The following is a 6,000-nucleotide window of genomic DNA, read 5'->3' as shown; positions in this document are numbered from 1 at the left end:
CGTATTGTAAATCTATAATGTAGACTGTAGCAATGGTTATTAAACTGAGTGAACGTACTGGCAGTCTATAATGTAGACTTATTCTGGTTCTTTCAGGAATAAAAATAAATAAGAATAAGAATGCAAATAAAATAAAAAACCAAAACCACGACGTTTCGATCGCAACACAAGCGGTCATTATCAGGAAAAAGGGGATTAGCATCTAAAGGCAAGCTGTTTATAAAGGTTTGGAGATGGGCGTAGCCCAAATGTTTCAGCAGTATGGGCGGGGCAGCTAATGTTCATGTAGGAGAAAACAACGACACCGGCAGTGGGTCGACACCAATCAAAGGGCCGCTAGGCAATCATTGCGCCTGACGGTGGAGGTTGACAAGAAAACACAAATCAAGTCATGACCCAAAGTGGTTGATGACATCTTTCCAATGATTGCTGAGCTTATAACCATCCTCTCGGTTGAAATTGTGTCTGTCTGTATATATGGATGGCTTCATGAACGAATCTTTGTTGATAGCCAGTAGGCTTGCAAAGTACCATCGTCTTAGATAAATCGATTTCGTGTGAGCCAGCCGCATTAAAGTAATGATCAGCCACGGCAGAAGTATTGGTCCTACCGTGTTTCAAATCTGCCTTATGCTCACGAACATGGTCCGAGACATGTCGCTTAGTTTCCCCAATGTAACTACTGCCGCAGATACAGCTTGGCTTGTAGATGTCAGGATATTGCATGTCAGGAAACTTGTCCTTCACAGATGGAATCAGATCACGAATTTTATGTACCGTGTTTAATCGGACGTGGATCTTGTGTTTGTTCATGATTTTGGAAATCGTTTTAGTTACCCCTGCTATGTATGCAAGGTGATGGTTTTTAAATTGTTATTTTCATTTTATTTTTATTACTTAACCAGAATAAGTCTACATTATAGACTGCCAGTACGCTCTCTCCGATTAAGAACCAGGCTACAGTCTACATTAGTGTTTTTTTAGTTTTTATTGTTTTAATTTTATTTTTATTCTTATTTTTCTATTTACGTCACTTTACGGAAAAAAACCAAAGAATATAAAAACCTATTATTCTTTTTCATAATTTTGCATAATGGCACAAAGGTCCTATCGATGAAAATTTTTTTTTTGTGTTTTGGTTGGGGGTGGGGGTGGCATAATGTGCCCACGTGTGGCCGGGTGTCCAATCTGAATATTTAGACTGGACGAATTCGATGAGCTATGAAGCTCTTTTTAACAATTGTCCAGTAGGGGCGCGGGGTCAGCTGAGTAACAACAAAAATGCAAAACAAACCGATAGGATTGCAAAAGAGAAAAAAATCTAAGCGAGTCAATAAACATAAATTATATATTTTTTTACGGAAAAAGAAGTCCGATTTTTCAATTTTTGATGGGTCACGTGGTGTTCCACCCCCACGTGCAGGGAGCGAGGGCAAGATGCAGGTCAAGAAGACTGCTACTGGGCACCTCTGCATTGCAAAGTTCACAGACAATGACAAAGACCCCCCCCCCCCTCCGTAGCCTTAACAGACTGTTTGGGCAAGTTCTGTTAGCGAGCACCTAGGTCGACTCAGCCTCAAATGAGAACCTGGTGCGCAATGTAAACATCGCCACTGGGGAAACGAAGGCGGGCGAGCGTGCTGCTGGCCAACCACCCCTTCGTGTGCCGGGACCGGCCTTCATAGGAGCTCGCACAGTTATACAAAGACAAACCCACTCGGCCTACACCACTAAGAATCGGGAGAAAACTACTCAGGGATGGGGCCTTACCATCAGCTCCACCAAAACCAAGCACGTGGCTGGGTATTCTATGTTATCAAATACTTCACCCTCTCAACTCTCCATGAGTGATGCGGGCAGTTGTGTAAAGAGTAAGAGACAGTTCTGTACCTAGGCAGTGGGCTTATGACCAGCTCCGGTTTAGGAGTGGCGGTCTCGCTCCAAATCAGTCGGGCCGCATTATCTTCTCATCGGCTGCGTGACGCTGTTGTAGCTACCTGGTCTGTCGCTCCGCATTAAGCTTCGGGTCTTCTCTGCCACGGTCATGCCCTCCCTTCTCTATGCTTGCGAAACGTGGACGTCTCTAATGGAAGATCTGTGCCGGTTTGAAACATTCAGGATGGCCTGCCTACAATTATTTTTGGGGTTAACCAGACTGGATTGTGCGAGGAGTTTACAGATCCTTGAAAGATCTGGACAGAGTCCCCATCATTGATGGCTGGGTCATGTAGCCCACAAGTCCAGCCACCGCATGCTCAAGCAGCCTCTGTTTGGCTTGATAGAGGGGGCTAAACGGGCACGGCACGAGCTAGAGAAGAGATTTGAGCTGGTGTGGTACAGAAGGGTAATTGAACTTGCCGATGACCGGTATCAGCGAGGACTGGTACCAGATCGGCCTATATTGAGGTCCGTGAAGGTCGCTTCTGGGCTGTTGGAGGCAGCCGCCCTCCAACAATAGTGGGGGGCAGAGGTGCTCAACTCAAGACGGCACAGGTGGCGGTGCATCTGCCAATCATCTCAGTCAACTCATTGCACCTAGAGCTGTCACGTGACCGCACACCAGCAGCGAGCCTTCGACACGTCACGTGCCCTCAAGATGCACCTAGCCTGGCACAAGGGCCGTAGTGACGTCACCGCTACTCAGTGGTGAATGACGGCTGCTGTTTTGTGTGTGACTGCGTTTGTGTGGGTACGGGGAACGATAGCGCAGTGAACCCGGCCATCCGAGTTCGATTCCCGCTCACAATCAATGCCAGTGACGATTATCTGAATCGGTCCTGGGCCTCCCCTAGGTCAATTCAGCCTCAAATGAGTACCTGTTTTGGGCCTCCCCTTAAACGAGTACTCAGTGTGGTGCGAAAACATCAGTGGCCGGGCGTGGTGCTGGCCACCCACCCCCTCGTGTACCGTGCCGGCATTCATAGGTGATCGCAAACAGCACTTGCCTCAACAGTGTTACAGACTATACGGGGTATCTTTGTCTTTGTGTTGATCCGTGTGTGCGTGTGGGTTCGTGTGTGAGGAGTTGTGGCTGTGTGCTCAGCACAAACGCGCGATGTTTGCACAGTGCAACAGGAAACCAGAACTTTCCGTGTTTAGGCGCCGTCACTTCCCCATGCACACGTCTCTCTCATCTCGCGTCTCCCATCTCTTCACGTCTCCCATCTCCTCGCCTCCCCCTCCCCGAGGACGGCCATGGAGGGCTCTGTGTGGAGTCTCCCCTCACCACCCTGAGCGCCTCGACCGCCACTTGAGGGAGGAGAGTGAAGGCGAGTGGCGGCTGCGCGATGGGCCTCGTGTCCCGTGATGATGGTGTTAGTGGTGATGATGGTGTTAGTGGTGGTGATGATGGTGATGATGGTGTTAGTGGTGGTGATTAGGGTGTTAGGTGGTGATGATGGTGTTAGTGGTGATGATGATGGTGACTGACATTCGTGGTTATGTTAGTGGTGTTGGTGGTGATGAGAAATGTAGTGGTGGTAATGGTCACTGTTGCTGTAATGTAGTGTTGATGATCACGATGGTATTCGTGGTGATGATCACGATGTTAGTGGTGATGTTTTTGTTGTTAATGGTGATTACTGTAATGCTCGTGATGATGATGACGATGAGAGACGTTAGTGGTGATGATCGCACTTCACATGGCCTTCAAGGTGCACCGAGCCTGGCACAAGCGCTGTAGCGACGTCACCGCCACGGCTGCCGCTGCTGCTATGTACGTGCATAGTGTTAGTTTGTGTCAGCGTGTACCCGCTTTGTGTTAGCGCGCTGCGAACCCGGCGACCCGGGTTTGATTCCCGCTCAAGTGACGATTATCTGAACCGATCCTGGGGCTCCCCTAGGTCGACTCAGCCTCAAATGAGTACTTGGTGTGGTGTGTAGTCAACATCGCCACCGGGGAGTCAGAGGCGGTCGGGCGTGGCGCTGGCCACCAAACTCCTCTTGTGGCGTTCTGTCCTTCATAGGTGCTCGCTAACAGCACATGCCCCCAACAGACGATGTTCAGGCGACACGGGGGATCTCTCTTTGCAATTGGTAGTTTGGCCAATTGGAGCGAGTCTGTCTGCGACTCAAAAGGCGCCACAGGCATGGAGAAGGGTGGGGTGATCTCGGGTAGCGAACCTGTGGAGCAGGGGAAGTCGTCCGACTTACAGCGAACTGCAGGTGGTCAACTCCCCGGTAGGAAGCATCAGCAAGGTCCCGATTCCTTTGGGAGCTTCAACTCGAAACACGCTCGCGTGGTTCCCATCGTCAGTGAGCGAGAACCGAGCGACTTTGACTGCCGCAGAGAGCAACAACGTAACGTTGATGTCGACGCACACACGTGACCTCCGCTCCTGATCTTATCGTGACCTCACATCACGCACTGCTGGATGGCGAATGTATGTGGAACTTTTTTCGCACCTTACGAGGCCAACCGTGCAAATCGGAGGTGCGATGGTAAGGACAACAAACTGTACACTAAAAGCAGCTCTAAAGACACGATTTATTTATTTATTTAAACGTGCAGAACAGCTCCAATGGCTTCCTAATAATAGATGCATTGCATTACCCGATTGTGGCCAATCAATAACAGTTTAAACATAACAGTTTTAATCTTGATTTGAAGTTTTCGTGACTGCAGGAATCCATACTCTTTGGTTCTTTCGGTAAAGTCACGAAGGTTGAAAAATCAAATAAAACAAAAAATAATATATCACGACGTTTTGAAGCGGTCGTCCTCGGGCGGGAAAAAAGAATCCAGCAGTGGAACTGCTGAACCAGCAAGAGAGCTGTTACAACAACAAGAGGTTGTTTATGTGGCGATGGGCAAGCAAGCGGGGTCTGAGCTGGAAAGGAATTCCATCCCCGGACGCAAGCACGTCAGCTGTGTTAATGGCGGAGATTAGGGAGAGAGATTAGCATAAAATGAGCTTCCGTCACCGCATAAGAGTATCATCCACACATATGCACACAACAGCAGTGTTAATGGGAGATCAGCACTATGTTTATGGGAGAGATTGGGCAGGGAGATTAGGGGGATTAGTAAGTTAATGTAAATTCTAGATTTGAAGCTTTCGTGACTGCAAGGATTCATATTCTTAGGTTTTTCGCTAAAGTCACGTAAGTAAAAAGTTAAAATTAAAATTAATAAAAGTAAAATAAAATGAAAATAAAATTCACGACGTTTCGGAGGCAACACAAGCTTCCATCTTCAGGTGGAACCATCACAGCACGCTTGCTGTATCAAGTAAATGTGAAATTCCAAGAGATACTACCCCGTATATATACGTCGTGATTTTATTTTTTATTTTATTTTACTTTTATTAATTTTTATTTTAAGTTAATGTCAAGTCTATGTGTAACACAAGCTGCGGCGCTGCCAACTGCACTGCGAGGCAAGCGCATCCACGCGCCAGAGAGACACAAAGCCCATCACACAGCCAGACATGGAGGCTAAGGGAGCAGAGGTGGCCATGTTAGTGAGACCCCAGCCCGTTAATGCAGAGGCACCTAACAGGGAAATGCAACTCAGAGAGTCGGAGATAACAGCCAAACGGCAGGGAAGAATGGAAGCACCACAGCAAGTTAGGACTTTGCTTGGTTAATAACGTCCTTCCAATGATTGCTCAGCTTATACCCATCTTCTCGGTTGAAATTGTCTGTGTTTATATATCTGGATAGCTTCATGGACAAATCTTTGATGGTAGCCCGAAGGTTTGCAGAGTACCTTGGCCACTGACGTGCTTGCATCCAAGGATGGAATTCCTTTCCAGCTCAGACCCCGCTTGCTTGCCAATCGCCACAAAAGTAACAGCTCTCTCGCTGGTTCAGCAGTTCCACTGCTGGATTCTTTTTTTCCACCCGAGGACAACCGATTTGTGTTGCAATCGAAACCTCGAAATATATATTATTTATTTATTTAATTTTTCTGCCTACGTGACTTTACCGAAAGAACCAAAGAGTATAACGATTTTATTTTATCTTCTTGGTTCTTTCGGTAAAGTCACGTAGAAGGGA

The sequence above is a fragment of the Lethenteron reissneri genome, chromosome 53 (assembly GCF_015708825.2).
Source record: "Lethenteron reissneri isolate LAM-NWPU_2019-01 chromosome 53, ASM1570882v1, whole genome shotgun sequence".
In the NCBI taxonomy this organism is placed as follows: Eukaryota; Metazoa; Chordata; class Hyperoartia; order Petromyzontiformes; family Petromyzontidae; genus Lethenteron; species Lethenteron reissneri.
Note: the sequence above shows the minus strand (reverse complement) of the source record.